We start from the raw sequence: 17,791 nt of genomic DNA on the forward strand, positions 1-17,791 counted from the left end.
CCATGTTTTCAAGACTGGAATGCATATTAAATACTGCTCTTTGGTTGAATCCTGCCTGAGACACCTGAGCCTCAATTTTCAGGGCTAGTGAGAAACTAGAGTTTATTTTGTAATTGTGAATACTGTGTGCAGCAGGGGTTAAAACCCCCCCACTCCATTGGCTGCCCAAAGATGTAGATGCTCCAAATTGACATTCACTTCTGAAAAAAGGAGAGGTTTTTAACTTCAACCCTCAATTAGGTGATCTAACATGTCTCACAACAGGAATACTCTCATTGTTTATGAACAGCTTTGCAGTCTTACATATAACAAGTAAAGCACTTGAGTTGATTGGTGTTTATGGCTTAGGGCCTGAATAGTTTGGATCAGAATATGTTAAAAAGAGAGTGAGAGTTTGCATCCAAGGTTTAGTTTGGCCCAAATACAAATCCTGTATTTTGACTGAAGCTCATCTTTAATTAGCATCAAAAGTGTGTTCTGCTTGTTTAATCAAGAGCTTAACATTCTGGGTGAAAAGGTGCTTTGGATGCTTACTTCAAGAGGCTCATATGCAAGCTTAAAGTATCCTGCCTCTAAATTAGGGATTCTGTTACTATCTCTCCCAGACCCTGGCTTTCATTATATCATGAAATAAGATCCTCCGCTAAGGAACTGTAGCTCTCAGAGAGCTTTTCCAAGATTTAAATTAAAATTTAAAAAGGCATTTTAACTGTAAATATAACAAATTCAAGCTTTTTATATCACCAATATCCAAGGCAAACTGAAGATTTCCTTTATTCCCTGCTGCTGTTATATCTTAAATGCGGAAACTGTTCTTTAATTCACAGACGCAAGCAAGGCTTGTCACACGTATTTTGCTTCTTCCCACATTTGCTTCGCTGATTTCTGGTATTAATGTAAATGAGCTTGCTTAAGCTTTAGAAAGGGATATGTTTGGGATAGTTATCATCACAGTTGTCATTTAGTGTTCACTCAAGTACCTTTTCCTTACATACTTGGAAGGAGATTCACCATCCCTCATCAGAATTGCAGGTGGCCTGCCTGAGGCCCTTTTGCATGCTCCCAAATCATCTTGTTCAGAGTGGAGTTTGTTTTGGCTACTTCCCCTAATACATTTCAGTTATAACTACACTATGATCAATATGTTTTAGATGTTTCACAACCCCATAGTATTTTTTTTAATACTTGGCTCATTTCCTATATTAGTCCGAAGCAGCCTCTGGCTCATGGAGAGACTTCAAGAACCTGCATTAAAAAGTGATTTTGAGTTTGTAGAAGTATTCAGTGGCTAAATACACTGCAGGGTTGAATGTAATTTTTCAAGTGAGGGTCCCCTTGAGGCTTTGTGCCTCTCTTGACCTTCATTAAAAGTGTAACTCACTGCATCACTCCACAGGTAGCTGGTTACTGGGCTGGCGCTTCTGTCTCAGGTTCTGGCAGCAGTTGGTTGAGGATTGTCTGCTCTGTCTCTTTAGCCTCCTGATAAGCTCAGCCAAATCAGGCCATGGAGAGAGGCTTCTTTCTTCTGCTGGAGGTTAGCACCCCTGCAGTAAGTTCAGGGCTGAACACATGTCCATGCTGCAGCCATTTCAGTGCAGAGCTGAGCCTCTTTATTAGTCTCTATGGCCATGAAGGGGAGGCCAAAAGGGCTGCACAGGGGGGTGGGGAAAAAAATGCTTAGCACTTCAACAGTCCGAGCCTGAGATCTGTGTCATGGTCTCAGGAGAGTGCTTACTTGTGCAAATACTCGGTAATCCTATTTCAGCAGCTACAGTCCTGGGATCAGTGACATGCTGTGGCAGTCTTGGGTTTCTATAGGTGCTTGCAGCTCCTGTGTATTCTGATGCTCTGCTGGAAAGAATAAATAAGGGGGCAATAGGGGATTTGAGGGAAGCTGCCCCAATTCTCCAAGCCAAAGTGAGTATCTCAGGAAGTGTATCCCAGATCCATGAGAGTTTTTTGGAAAATTAAGATTCTGGGGTTTCATTATTCACCTTTGTCTCTCTGATTTCATATGCAGTATAAAGCCACTGAAAGGAGAGAAATGAATTACTGGTTAGCTCATCTACTTGCTTTAAGGAGAAGTTGTGGTCTGCCTGTGTACTGGGACTCCTTGGGCTTCTCAGTGCTTATAGGCATCTGTGTGGGCTCTACATAAAAGCTGTCCTTCGAAGCATATATAAACATGTTTGCAGAGCAGAACACAAATGCCTGAAGAGACCTTTTCATTTTCCCTCCTGTTCATTCAGCCATTCTTCCTTCCAGCCTAACAGTTTGAACTAAATGAAAATAACACGCTCCAGGCAGTCAAGGCTAGACCAGGCATCTAGATGTAAATAAACTTCAGGGGGGTGAAATATCTATTCTAGAGATGAGTCTGACAAGCACTGAGTAAAGAAACAGTTTTCTCCGTTCCCACTGCAAAGCTGGAATCTGGCCATTTCAGCTTCATTCCTTGTACGAAGTCAAGTCCATTTGAGCATGGAAAAGTAGATTGGCTTTTCATTGCGTGATCTTTTGTAATGGCAGGAAGCTCAATAAAGGTAGATGGAAACACTTACTAGCATATTCTCATTTCTGTACTTTCCCACTAGCAGGTTTTCGCAACACTTTTCCCATGCTTAATGCATCTATATTCAGAGAATAAAAAGATGCATGCAGACTCCCATGGCTAATCTTTACACATCTAGTTTTATTCCCTTCACAACGTATTTTTGCACAAACTCAGATAGCTTTTCTTTAGGAGATGGCCCAAAGACCATGTTCAATGACAAATAATAATCACTGCACACATATCTAGGCAATATATTGTAGTACGTATACATGTGTACGTGTATGTAATACGTATCAATCTGGGCCACATATTTATAATAACATAAGTTACTCTGTTTAGCTGTGTAAGACAAATAGCTATATTACTGAAATCTCTGTAAATACCATTAGTAACACGTTTCAGCTGAGAAAGCATAACATTACAATTCCTGTCTTTCTCCTGTTAGAGTTTATTTAATAGTCTGGTTTCATGCTATGCTGTCTGTGCTGCTTCTGTTCAGAGTCTGTTCAGAGCAAGGCAAACACCAGCCAGATTTAAATTCATCCAGAAACAACCTCATGCTTCACACTCAGAAAGTGACATTTGAAAGGACAGAAGCAGCTTACAGTTTCACAAACGTTTTGCAAGTTGGAAAACTATATTATCTCTGTAGTAACAGAGAGATGTGGCCTTATCCTTTGACAGTGAGTCTGGGTCATAAGTTTTTCACGCTTTCTGTCTTGTTTGTGCATAAAACACTGCAGGGAAATGGGTAAAGTGAACTACCTATATAAGGAAAGTATAAAAAATAATAAAAATTAATTAGGAAAAAATATTATATTTCAAAAAGATAAAAATATTAGTTCCAATGTTTGGATTATCAGCAAAAATTAATACAAGCCTCTGATAGAAAGCAGTGATTTAAAGCAGTGTTCTCCATGTCTACTTCCAAACTACTGACAGGGAGGAAAATTTAAATCCCCCTTAAATGGACAATTAATTTTCCCATTTTTGGACAAACTACTCTTGTAGCTTTATTAAGCCAGAAGCAAAACTCATGGATGTTCATACAAATTTGGTTCTGTTCAATTTCCATTCTGTTTTTCCCAGGTGCTCAGTGATGCTGAGGGTACGGGACTGACTGAGATGGTGAAATTGTGGTCTGCAGGCTAGAAGGAAGCAAGGAATTTGTCTGTTGTCCTCAGTATCGCAGCAGATCAGGAATTCCTCCCACTATCAGCCTACAACTCTTCAGTTATTCCAATCATTTTCAGAGTGTGTCTCTAAAACCGCAGCCTCTTGAACTGCAGCCCATACACTTCTATTTGAATTTACTTATTGAGCTCTCCATCTAACAAATGGAAAAACTGAAGTAAGTATTTTCAATATGAAATGTAAAACTTCTCTGCAATAAGCCCTAAAGAAGCTTGGTTTCCTGAATTATTCCTGCTAAAATTTGTCATCCATGCAAGGTTATTTAATCCGAATCAATATTAAATCGAATAAAGCCAGGAAGATGAGAACTGTCGTATAAAAAGTGAAACTGAAGTTCTATGAGGGCTGCGTTTCCCAATACTGTTATTTTCATTGGAATGGGTAAAGTTTAGAATATGATAATGAAAACTTGGAGGTCTTTTTTGCCAAGATTTTGACTTGACCACTTTTGATGAGAGTTTTCTCAAAAGCATTTTAAGAAAGCAGCCCATGTAACTACATGAGCACCAGCAATACATGTTCTGCTCTCAGTGCTGTGACCTAATCAGCTAGGCTTAAAAACAAATAAAACCTTTAATGCAGGCAATACAGGTTTTGTTTGAAAGCCATGTGCTGAAACCACTTGGATTTAACTGAAGGAGCTCCAGAGGTGTGCACTGCCAACCACAGGAATGATAGCCCTTACTTTACTTACTAATAGTAAGTAAATACTAATTACTAATTACTAATAATTAATAATTACTAATACTTGCTAATAGTATTCCTGAGTTTATCACCCCAATTATAATGATCCTAAGCACTTCTGCTTTAGGAAAGGCAGAATGTCCTCAGCAAGAGGTACCCACAAGGGTAAAAACTCTTCATGGAGTATTAATACTGCACATGTACAAATTTTTGAGAGTTGAAAAATGAAGTAAACCTCCTCTGAGCTGTTGTTTAGTTCCACAACCTGTATGCTCCTACGTACCATCTACTGCAAGTGGGAGTATTGTCAGCATCTACTAGTCTGAGAGAGAAATGTCACCTCCATGGAATATAATCAATGCACATCACATACAATGGCTATAATAAAGGTCTCCGTAGCAACATTAAGAACAGTTATTTTAAAATGTTCTACCTTAGTCTCACGTTCATGTTTTTTTAAGTGCAACTATTAACTGTTGCCACTGCAGATGCTGCTGGGAGCTAGTCGTCCAACAAAACTCCTTTGTCAAGGCTTGAAACAGGGATCCCTGCCTTGTCTTCCTGCAGATCACTGCAGGCTTGCTTTCCTTTGCAGTCAGTAAATACCCACTAAATATTGCATAATTCTTTATCAACAGGCAGCTGGTCTGGAAAATAAACCTGCAGGAGCCCCCTCTCGTGAGGAGGGGGAAGGGATATGGGAGTAAAAAGGATCTAATGAGAAGGTTGTGCCTGAAGATCCCCCAGACTGGTAGCACCGAAGCAATGGGAAGAGGTTGGAAAATAAGAGGCTGGGGATGCACATCATGCATGAGTGGGGCTGCAGGAGGCAGAGGTAGCAGGTGAGGTGGTGAGGAGGAAGAGGAAGCTGGAAGGCATCTCCCCGAGCCCCCATGAACATTGCCACAGGCACTGCAGCGGAGGAGCCGCTGCAGGAGCAGAGCTTGGTTAAAAGAGGAAGAACAGAAAACAGTTGTGTTTATCTCGTGGATCAGAAATGGTGCTTCTGGAGGAGGAGCAGGAAGGACAATAATGTTTTTCTGAGAAATGAAGAAGCACGTGTTTCTGTCTTGCATACCCCTCCTTCAGACCTGTTTCTGCTGAGCTTCATCCCCTGCTGGTGCCAGCATAAAGACTGAGTTAAGGCTGGTGTGGATTCACAAACCTCCTTGTACCCAGCATTTTCCTCTGTTATCTCAGGGTAGTCCTGTTGCTTGCCCCTGGGTTCTCACCCCTAAAACAGTTTGCAGGGGGGGAATGCAGATCTCAGGCAGGTGAAACAGGTAGAAAGTGGGCTAAGCTCAGCCTAGTGCTCAGTGTGGTAGTGGGGTTTCATTCCTGGAAGGAACAGAAAGCTCTCTCTTTACTGTTAACTTCTTAAGAGACAACCAGCAAGGGCCAATAATAGGAATAATTTATACGCTGCCATACAATTGAGTGGTACAAGAGGAATAGAGGGATATGCTGCAAGTCTTGGATTTCATTAATAATACATAAATGCACATACTGAGTAATAAACCAACCCTCATAGGTTTGTTAATAGACTCTGAGGTGCTAATCTTTGTTTCATTACCTTAAATTCTTAAAGCATAGTCTGGCAATACTGTTTGTACCATGCAGAAATGATCTGTTTTCAGAGCATGAGCCACAGAGCATGAGAGTGTACTCATGTTATCCACTCTATTAATATATACACGCCTCTGCTTCATCTCTGGAGCAGTTTAGGCAGAAAGGATGTCAAAGGCAGGGGAAAGGAATCACAGGTAAATGTATACATTACATAGTAAGAAGGATGTGAGGGCAAAAATGTGTGGAGTTTTGACAACAGGCCTTGTCAAGAACAGGCATGGATAAGGTGAAAGTAGTGAGCTCTTACCCATGTTAAATCTCTTCAAGGGCAGGCAAAGGTCTTTGCAGAGATACACAAAGAGATGCATTTGTACAACAGAATTGCATGGGGTGTGTAGTATATTTGGGGTTCCTCTCTCTTCTGTTAGCTAACTTCTGTTAGCTCTGTAATTGCTTTAATTAATGTAAGGAGGGTGATTGTGAAGTTCTTCTTCAAGACTATATCCCCCTTTCACTTATAGTCTATATTGTTTTACAGGGAAAGCCTGGAAGAGAGACTGCCTATGGCAATTTGGCCAAGTTGCCCCTATCTCTAGGAATAGGGCAACCATAAGCATCTGTGTGAATGCTTAATGTAATCAGTGCAGCTACTAGCCAAGCGGCAGGGGAAAGAGGAAAGGATCTGGAGATTAAGGACTAACAGCAAGGTCTACTCAGGATCTGTGCCAAAGAGCAGCTGGACAGGCTGCTAGCTGGAGCCTGTTACACCAGTGTGGTTCATAACCAAGGTAATTGTCTGCGTTTGATTTTACACAGGAGATCTGTGGGCATTAATACTTCCTCCGCACCAGTTGCTCAGCATATCTGATGCTGTAACGTGAGCCTGCCTGCTTTCTCGTTGGTTAAAAGGGCACCGCCAAGGACATTTTCAAAGTATATGCCAAGTTATTTGTGAAACCCTCTCAGAACAGTGAAAATACTGCTTTTCTACAAGGCCAAGTTCTTTTCTTCACACAGTTAATCTCATCAGTATGGCTTTTCCCACAGTAGCTTTCTCTTTAGCATCTTTTATTGGAATGATGCATTTGCCAGGAGAGACTGTTCACTTGACACAAGACAGGTGCCATTAAGAGCAAGGTTCAAATTTAGGTGAAGGAGGAGGTCACAAATGCAATGAAGATTTAAAAACAAGATATTGCTGCTCTACCACACACCATTGACTTTTCCCTTCTACTTCTTCCACTTACAACTAGTAGTGTTAGCAATAGTATCCTGGTCTGTGGTTGGCTTGCATTTTGCAATCATTTTCTTGTTGGTTTACTTTTTTGGCACCAGTGTTCTGTACAGAAACAGTTTTCAGTCAGAATTCAGCAGTGCAGCCCTTTTTTCCCTCCCTACTTGTCATTCTGGCCCAGCGTTTTGCTCCTGTGTTATTCTGTGTCTGGGCTCAGCTTTGCCCAGCTTCCAGGGTGGTTTTGCTTTGAATCTGCCCTGTCTTGTTGTTTAAGAAGGGTATTGTAATGATTTGGATACCAAACATGGAGAGGACAGCCTTGTAAGCAGTAGTGCTAGGATTCCTGACCTAACTCACAACACAGACAATAGCTGAGTAGCTCCATATCTTCAGAAGGTATGCTGTCACCCAAAGCTTATGAGAAGATGCTACTTAGCTCTTTAAGCCTTAAAGTCACACCTATGAGATCAGGATAAATGTACTTGCTAAAATTGCAAGCTGTTTAGATAACTTGAACATGTAGGCACATTTTGGGCAGCTGGAATTAGTATCCTAATGTTCATCTGCACCAGTGAGCTGAATATAACTCCTGTTGGAGGCCACGGCTGCAGGAAACTGGGTTCTGCTCTATCGAAGGACCACAGGGCAAGTGAGAGGGTGCTGTGGTTGCTCATTGTACTTTTTCTTTCCCTGTGGCTTGGTGACTCATCTTTCACACTTCCTTATTATCCCACTTACCGACAATACAAATAATCCTTTTCTAATAGAGAAGCATTTAGAACAACTGGGGTTTAGTAAACAATGTAAAAATGACTCTTGGTAGCCATTAAGAGTTCAGGTTCACAGCTTTTCTAAGGAAGGCTTATCTTTATGCAAACACATCTCATTTCCATAGACCACTGCTTACACATGGGACCCAACTATTAATACTTTCACCACAGATGTACTTAGAGCTTCTTTAGTCCAGCATTTGTGAAGGATAGTGAGACTTTGCGACATCTGATCCATAGCATCTGGAGACTTCATGCTCAAGAAATCTTACACATTTCTTTTTCCTTACTGTTTTTCTGGGAGCAGAACTTCCAGTGACTTTTCTGCTATTGCTTTGGCTCATTCTGCTTTAGCTGGAGCCTGTTTGTGGTCAGCTCATCTAAGGAAATTAAGCCCTATATTGTTCTGGCAGACACTGTGTATGTTCCTGTGTGCTGTGATGAAGTAACAGGTGGAGAACTCGAAAAATATGGCCTGTTATTTGTAAAAGCAATAAAGATACCAAAGAGTAGCTTGCTAGATTCTACTGGACACTTAGATCCATACAGGCTATTGCTAAACAGGGACTGGAGACTAACATAACCGAATGGATGAAAAAGCACATAGAGGACGGTTATAGTCAAAGAAAATACATTTTCATGTCTTAAGGAAGGAGGAAACCTACCGGGGTTTGTAATTTATTAATGTTTTTTTTGTTGGGCTGGTTGTTTTGGGACTTAAACTAAGCGTGGAATATATTATTCCATGACATTACTTATGTGCTTCAGGAGTTAACCACATAGAAACTTGTAGTTGCATCCCTCAGGTTTCTCTGTGGCATTAAAAGCCTTACTGACAAACCAGCACAATAAGAATACATTATCCTTTGTACAGCTGCTTCTGGAGATAGTCTTGTCTATGAGAGACAAAATGCAGTCTAAAGCTTTATCCTCACAGGTCTTCTGGGACATGGGGCTCTAAAACTTGGTTCTTTCTGAATAGCACAAGATGCAGAGCCAGCCCATACTTTCTCTGAAACAGATCAGCATCTGCACATCGGCATGTAAAACAGAACAGCAAAGAGCATGAGACTATTAGATCTTGCCAAGGTTTGTCCAGTCAGGCTTCCTGTAATGTGATACTAAATCTAGCAACAGAGGAATACTGGAAAACCTAAGTGCAGTTCCTTCACAGGCAGTAATATGCCATTATAGCTTGTCTAAATGGTTGGTTCCAGTACTGCTTGTTGATGTTAACAGGAAAGCTTTGCAGTTCTGTAGACAAACTTCAAGCAATTGTTACAATGAAGAGTTTCCAGCTTCTTCCATTATTTGCCCCCAGAATGAGCCTCTATTGAGCTAGAATCAACACAAAGAGACATGACCTCATGCATAAAAACATGCAGCATTGGGTGACTTTTTGTCATCTATGGCTAATAATGCAACTGGCACCTTCACCAGGGAGCATAACCATCATTTCTTAACAATTTTTGAGGAGCACAAGTGCATTTACCACCCTACAGTTAGTTTCTTTCACCTGTAGATAAGTAGATAAGGAAAGCTGCAATGAACTCTTTTCTATGTGAGGTCCTAAGAGTACAGCTGAGAGAAAAGACAGCCAGTAAGCATTACCTTATTTCCTTTATTTCTTGCCACAAGCATTAAAAATATAAATTACATAAAAAAATAAATCCTGAGACACAGCCAACAGTTGCTTGCCATACAAACAAAACGGTTCCCTCTTCCAAACATAGTAAAGATTACATCTGTATGTCCTGTATCTCCAGCTGCAGGTAGCTGTTGTGATTCCTTCACCATGGTGCTGGTGATCTCAAGCCTTGGAGAAGGACCAAGAAACCCAAGCAGAAATACTCCAAACTCCAAGACAGTGCAACATTATGTGACCGGTCACCCTCCATATAAACTACCTCTTCTGCAGGTGGGTCACCTAAGGACCATATCCCTGCCAGGGATTTGAAAGGTTAATAATAATAATAAATAATAATAATAATCCCTCCAACCACCCCTTTTAAGGTTTCATTTCTTAGTGAACTGTCAAGCCTCCAAATCTCAAACCTCTGAAAAAACAAATCTCAGTATTTGCTCTGAATTCAGCCAAGTTTAATCCTATTACTTTCCATTAACCCCTGCTAGACTTACACTGCCTCATAAAGACTCTGCTAGTGACCTGTATTCTCACTGACTCCTTTCTTCTCCCTTCAACTGACCTGCTCTGTCACCCAGCCCAACAGCAGTGACACAAAGCTTTCCATTTTTAACGCCTCCCTTACAGACTAGTGGTTTTCTCCGATGTTGTCCTGATATGTAGTAGTAGTAATCTGTTCTCTCCTGGCTCATAGAACTTTCACGCTCTGCCATGGCAGAGGGATACAAAGGTAGTATCTCCAAGCTACTATGGAGACAGATATACTACCTCTTCTGGTTCCTTAGCAGGGATCAAACTTCCAGGTAATGATGAACTTCTTGGTCTGTTCAGCACATTAGCAGAGGGGTGGTGATTTTACTGCTGCAGTGTCACTAAGTCCTTTTGGGAGGTCATCCCAAAATTCTCTGCAAGGGGCAGAATCTGGGTTTTTGTGAATATATCACTATGAGTGATCATAGAGGACTGGAGCACCTCCTGTATGAAGACAGGCTGAGAAAGTTGGGGCTGTTCAGCCTGGAGAAGAGAAGGCTGCGTGGAGACCTCATAGCAGCCTTCCAGTATTCAAAGGGGACCTATAGGGATGCTGGTGAGGGACTCTTCATCAGGGACTGTAGTGATAGGACAAGGGATAACGGGTTCAAACTTAGATTAGATTGGATATAAGGAGGAAGTTCTTTACTGTAAGGGTGGTGAGGCATTGGAATGGGTTGCCCAAGGAAGTGGTAAATTCTCCATCCCTGGCAGTGTTCAAGGCCAGGTTGGACAGAGCCTAGGGTGCCATGGTTTAGTGTGAGGTGTCCCTGCCCATGGCAGGGGGGTTGGAACTGGATGATCTTTAGGTCCTTTCCAACCCTAACTATTCTATGATTTTATCTACCATATGATTGTAAGTCCTAGCTCAGTGTAAACAGTTGTATATGTTTGGTGCTTTCCTGGTAAATAATAGGAGCTTGCTGCCATCTGTGTCTTATTTGTAGCCTTAACATCTCTCAATCCCCAAAGAGGACTAAGCATTACCAAGTAAGTAAAAAACCATTACAAGAGATGGAAGGAGAGACATGAGAGTCATTCTGATGATCACAAAACAAAAAGTGGTGTGCCAGAGGTGTCAGTCATCATAATGTCCCCCAGCAAGCATTCTAAACAGACGAGAAGGATGTTTTATCAGTTGATATCTCAGAGTAAGCATCAGCAGGATCTTAAAGGCTGGCTTATGTGCCTCTGCTTTTTAGTTTCAATTCGTATGTTTTTAGACTGTGCATTTTGCCAGTCCTTGAAACATCCATATTCTAAATGTAAACAAGGAGTAATGAGCAGGGAGTTTACTCCATCACTTCCCATAGCTGTGAATGAAAGGTTTGGATCGCTGTGCAAAATTTGTTGCTCAATCACCTAAATGTAACACCCTAGCTAGGGCATAAATCAAGTACACCAGTGCCACAAACCAAGAAGAGCATTACCAAAGCCCACAGCTCAAAAATAAGTGAGCCCCTGCAGTGTAATGAATGAGTTACTGAGCGTCAGTGGAGCCAGATGCTCTTGGCCCCTGAGATATTTGAGGAAAAATGTGTTCATTTAAATGTCAGCAAAGAAAAGAAGATTTAAGATAATGCATTTTTGCCTTGTGTTTGTGAGGGTCTAGAAGCATGCATGTGGTTGACCCCCCAGCCTCAACAAACACCCAGTAACCCTCCAACCAACAGTAACTTGATTACCTCTTCCAACCCTGAACTGAACCACAGCAGTCACTTCAGATTAGAACTGAGTGAGAGGCACGAGGCTGTCGGAGAGCGTGTAAATTTAACTTCTTAAATTGCAAGTGAGATCAAGTGAGAAACAATATTTTACCAAGGATTTACTTCATGGAGTTGCAGTGTCAGCACTTTACTGGAAAAAAAGCCTATTGTCTCTGAGGGAGAGCTGAGCATTTCTTAGTGCACGTTTACTCAGTTTAAAGTGTTCAGTGCTGCACGCTGGTCTGGTCAGTATTTTGCTAACACACCAAAAAAGTGAAGCAAGGTCTTCTCCAAGTTCCTTGTATCATACAAACCAACTTATTCGCTCATCAGTGGCCTGGTGTGTATTCCACATCAGGAGCTATGTCATTCTGCATCCCTGGATCAGCAAGAAGTGAAGCTGGGTGGCTGCAATCCAAGACAGTACTGCTGTATCTTCTTGTTCAAGGTCAGGGAGCTATTTGGACGCTTGAAGTATGCTCTTTGCTGTATTAGGCACATTGTGGGTTCAAACACCATGATAACATGGTAAGAAAAGAAAAGCTCATGGTGTAGAAAAAGGTCTCATGATGTAGGATTGCCAGATTGGGCTTGGACTGCCTAGGTCTACTGACCATTTATAAAGCTCTGGAGATAATCCTGTTGAAGTTTTAACCAGTGTCTGCACTAAGAAACTCTGTATTTCATACACATTTCCCTTAAAGAAGCAGTTCCCTCACCCATAATGCAGGAACCATTACATCTGTAGGCTTCTGGGCAGTGCAGATTTCCCCTTTGTTCAGACAGCATTGCTAGAATCATAGAATAGTTAGGGTAGGAAAGGACCTTAAAATCATCCAGTTCCAATCCCACTGCCATGAGCAGGGATACCTCACACTAAACCATGTCACCCAAGGCTCTGTTCAGCCTGGCCTTGAACACTGCCAGGGATGGAGCATTCATAACTTCCCTGGGCAACCCATTCCAGCACCTCACCACCCTAACAGTAAAGAATTTCTTCCTTATATCTTCCTTATAGAAGACATGTAAGAAGTGAAGCAGACAAATAGAAGCCATCTGAGAACCACAGAGACATCTCAGGAAACTGATAAACAAGCTGCCAACATGCACAGGTAACACAAGTTCATCCCTAAGACCTTTAACTCAACTCAGAACACCTTGCTGAGTGAATTAATCTTCTTCCAAAAGCCAATCCTAATGGGAGAGAACATACTTCATTGTGTGGGTCAGAGCAGAGTAATAACTCTAATACTAGGGTTGTTGCACTGGCCCTCAAAAAGGTGGTCTGGATGGATATGGTGTTTTTCTTCACTCCCTGGACAGTGATACTTATAAAACCCATCTATATTATTTGCATACAGAATGCTTTTAGGGTACATGTGAATAGTGGTATATTCAATCCACACCATTATACCCCACAGTTACTGTAGCTGTCTCTGCAGCCACTGGATGTCACTACTGATCCATTTCAGAGGATTTTTAGGAAAGCAAAACAAACCCCCTCCTAATGTGGAGTAAATGAAACATTATTTTACTTATTATTATGATTTCTGAGAACTTGTCAGCTCATTCTCCTCGATCAGCATCGCACGCCTGTCACCTTGTCTGTGGCTGCGAAGAAGCACATGCACAGGCTGTATTCTTTCATTGCCAGACAACTTCTGCTCATCAGGGATGAGACCTTGGGATACAGGGGAAGAAACTGCAGCTTTTAGAATGATGACACAATGTCAAGGCCACTGTGGAGTAGGAACATGTCCATGCAGCCCGGGGTTATGAGCTGGGGGACCTTTCTCCATAGTTTTCCTGGGGCTGATGTTAAATGCCAGCTCATCACCCTCTTTCCCTGCCTCTTCCATGGGAACAATGCAGATGTGCTGCTTTTCTTGGGGATGAAAGACTGATCCTGTTTATTGTAAATACTAAAAAGCAGTAGAGACAAAGCACCAGCCAGGTCACTAAGGATGAGTTCTCTTTAGATCCATCCCACTGGGTTGGACACTTGCATAGACATCTGGTGAGAGATGGATCTGCTTCTGAAGCCTTGCAATGAAGGAAATAGCAGAAATGAAAGGACAAATTCTTTTCTGTTATATCTTTGCTCTGCTCTGCTTGCATCCCACAGACAAGAGGGGAATCAATCTGATTGATATGAAGAGATTAAATAGTACACTGGGGAGAGAAAAGAGAAGATGACATCAAGATTTGGATGAGAGACCAGGATTTTATGGGGAAGAAAGGCAAGATAAGGGATTCTGGAACAATCATGTAGAAAACATCATGAAAGCAGGAATCAGCCTTGCTTTCCTGAGACCTCAGGGCAGATCATATACATTTGCACTCAGTGCAGTGCTCTGGAGGGTCTGACACCACTCACCAGCCTGAACAGTGAACATTCTGCCAGTCTATCCTGCACTTCCTGGGTCCCACCTCATCCCAGGAGAAGGTGCTAATTCCCATGTGGAAAAACTTCACTTAACTTTCATTGTTCAAGCTGAAAACATCTGTTAGATTTGCTGCCCCAATCTGAAAAACAAGGGAATAAAACCATTAATCTATTTTTAAGAAGGAAAATTGTGAAAGAAAACATATATATTCAGTAGAGACTTCTAGAGATGAAGTGGACTCTTCCCATATTTATCCCCTTTAGGCAGGCAGGGGTCCCCAAGTCATTTATAGATTGAGTGACAGGGTAGGAGGAGAAAGGAGAACAGGACCAGGGAGCTGGATGGAGAGTTTATTTTATGCACCAGGTCGAATTAGGGTGTTATAGGCAACCCAAAATTACTGCCTTTGAGCTCCTCCTTGCTGCCTTGAAGGGTTTTGAATGTAGTTTTTGGAGTGGGCATCTTCTCCCCGTGAACCACTTTGTGGTGTTCAGGGTGGTTCAAGTATTTTCCAAAGCAGAGGACTTCTGAGCTTCAATGTTTCCAAGCTCCATAAGACTCCAGAGGAGCAGAGCATGTCCTTAGAGCCTCATCACTCAACCCAGGAGCTTGGTCCAGTGTGGATTACATCAGCTTGATGGATTCCTTGCAGTCACACAGCCAGATAAAGACAGCAGTGAGTAACACCCAGTTCTCTAATGGAGCTGTGGATCCAAGGGGACTGAGCTGGGGCTCTCCCCATCACCAGGCTGTGCAGCAGCCCACTGAGCTCATTGGAAACCTGAGAAACCCGACTGATTTCTGCTGGGAGGTTCATTTGATTTAATCACTCTGGCATTGTGCCACGGTCAAAATTCCCTCTCTGGAATTTCCAGCCCTCTTCAGTGAGAGCTGAAGGGTGACCCAGGGAGGTCTGCACAGGTCCTCTTTGCCTGTTTCCTTACATGCGGAGCCATATTAATGCCATGTGGAAATGGCATTATGTGCAGAGCTGTATTAATGTCATGGGTACTTAGGTGTAACCCTGGAGAAGGTATACAGAGCAGCTACTTTGGTTAATCAGCTGACTTTGCTCGAAAGAAGAGGTAGCAACACCATGCACATGTGTCAAGACACCATCTTTTTCTTCTGCTAGTGGAAGAGCTACTTTCTTTTTTAAGGCAGGGTATCCAGTGAAACACAGCTCATTTTGAAAGTGCAACCAGGAATTTGGCTGGAGGGAGGAAGAAAAGCAAAGAGACCCAACAAAACAAACCAACCAGAAGAAACAGAATGTCATTTTGGCCCAAATTGCTCCATTCTTCCAGACTGTGGATTTCTTTACGTAGCCTGGGAGGGCCAAACAGTCAGCAAAGTTCATTCTTTGTGCCTCAGTCCCAATACACTGCAATGCCTGTAGGGTTAAAAGCTTTTTAATACAGAAATAAGCAAACAAGGTGAATAGATAAATGGAACCATATCAGTGACCTTTACACAATGTCAGTACATCTTTCAGCTCCATTGTAGTCCCATTGGTTTCAATAGGATTACTCGCAGAGTTAGAATCCACTCAGCCTGAGGGAGGGAACCTGATCCCTTGTTTTCAGCTGAAGATGTAAATTTTGGATCAAGGATCATTTTGATTTCATAGAGGCTAGGTTTGGCTCTTGATCAAGCTAGCATATTGTGGGAAAGCCATTTATCAGACCAAAACAGGAGATTGAATGTCAAATTTAAATTGTCTTTTAGATTAATCGAATCATAGAATCGTTTACTTTGGAAATGACCTGTAAGACCATTGAGTCCAACTGTATAGCTAACATGGCCACATCCACCACTAAACCATGTCCCTAAGTGCCACATCCATGTGTCTTTTAAACACCTCTAGGGATGATGACTCAACCACTTCCCTGGACAGCCTGTTGCAGTGCTTGACAGCCCTTTTGGTGAAGACATTTTTCCTAATATCCAATCTAAACATCTCCTGGTGTAACTTGAGGTCATTTCCTCTTCTTCTCAGGAATTCCCATCGGGCCTTGGCGTTTGTGTAATGAGTTGGGCAGAGAAGTGTCCCTTGACCATGCAAGTAACTTTTGCATGGCTAAGGAGGGAGGCACTCGTTACACAAAGGCCAACACCTGATGAGAATTCCTCAGATGATAGAGGAGGATGGCAGGGGGAGATGCACCAGCACAGCTTGTTATCTGGGAGAAGAAACCCAACCCCACCTTGCTACAACCCCCACTATGATTTCCCCTGTATTCAATAAAGGATGGAGGTTCTCCTTAGCCCTCCTTTTGTTGCTAATGTATTTATAGAAACGGTTTTACTGCCTTTTACAGCAGGAGCCAGATTAAGGTCTAGTTGGGCTTTGGCCCTTACAATTTTCTCCCTTCATAACCTCATGACATCCTTGTAATCCTCCTGAGCTGCCTGCCCCTTCTTCCAAAGGTCATAAACTCCTTTTCTTTATCTTGTGTTCCAGCCAAACCTCTGTGTTCAGCCAGGCTGGTCTTCTTCCACACCAGATCATCTCTTGGCACTTGGGGACAGCCTGTTCCTGTGCATTCTTGGGGAATGTCCAGACTTCCTGGACTCCTTTACCGTTCAGAGGTGCCTCCCAAGACACTCTGTCAACCAGTCTCCTAAACAGACCAGTGTCTGCCCTCTGGAAATCCCAGGAAGCAGTTCTGACCCTTCTCCTCACTTCTCTGAGAATCAAGAGCTACCATGGCTGTGCTGAAGATGGCCTCCAGCCACCACATCACCTACAAGTCCTCTTCCATTCACAAACAGCAGGTCCAGCAAGGCACTTTCAGTAGTTGGCTCTCTCAGCAGCTGGGTCAGGAAGTTCTCTTCCACATGCTCCAGGAACTTCCGATACTGTTTCCTGTCCACTGTATTGTATTTCCAGCAGACATGTCATCTGCTCTATCCAGGGTATTTCATCTGCCTCTTCATCCTGTTTGGGTGGTCTATAACAAACTCCTACCATGATATAGAATCATAGAATCACAGAATAGTTAGGGTTGGAAAGGACGTTAAGATCATCCAGTTCCAACCCCCCTGCCATGAGCAAGACATCTCACACTAAACCATATCACCCAAGGCTTCATCCAACCTGGCCTTGAACACTGCCAGGGATGGAGCATTCACAACCTCCCTGGGCAACCCATTCCAGTACCTCACCACCCTAACAGTAAAGAATTTCTTCCTTATATCCAATCTAAACCTCCGCTGTTTAAGTTTCAACCCTTTACCCCTTGTCCTATCACTACAGTCCCTAATGAAGGGTCCCTCACCAGCATCCCTGTAGGCTCCCTTGTTGGCCTTCCCCCTGATATTTACCCATAAACACTCAACCCTATCATCACCATAATTAAACTCTACACAACTGAAACATTCTCTAACATACGGGGCTTCCCCACCACTCCTCCTTCCTTGCCTATCCCTTCTGAAGAGTTTATAGCCATCCATTGCAGCACTCCAGTTGTGTGAGTCATCCCACCATGTTTCCATAATGGAACTATGTCATCAT

This window comes from Melopsittacus undulatus, chromosome 4 (genome assembly GCF_012275295.1).
Source record: "Melopsittacus undulatus isolate bMelUnd1 chromosome 4, bMelUnd1.mat.Z, whole genome shotgun sequence".
Taxonomy (NCBI): domain Eukaryota; kingdom Metazoa; phylum Chordata; class Aves; order Psittaciformes; family Psittaculidae; genus Melopsittacus; species Melopsittacus undulatus.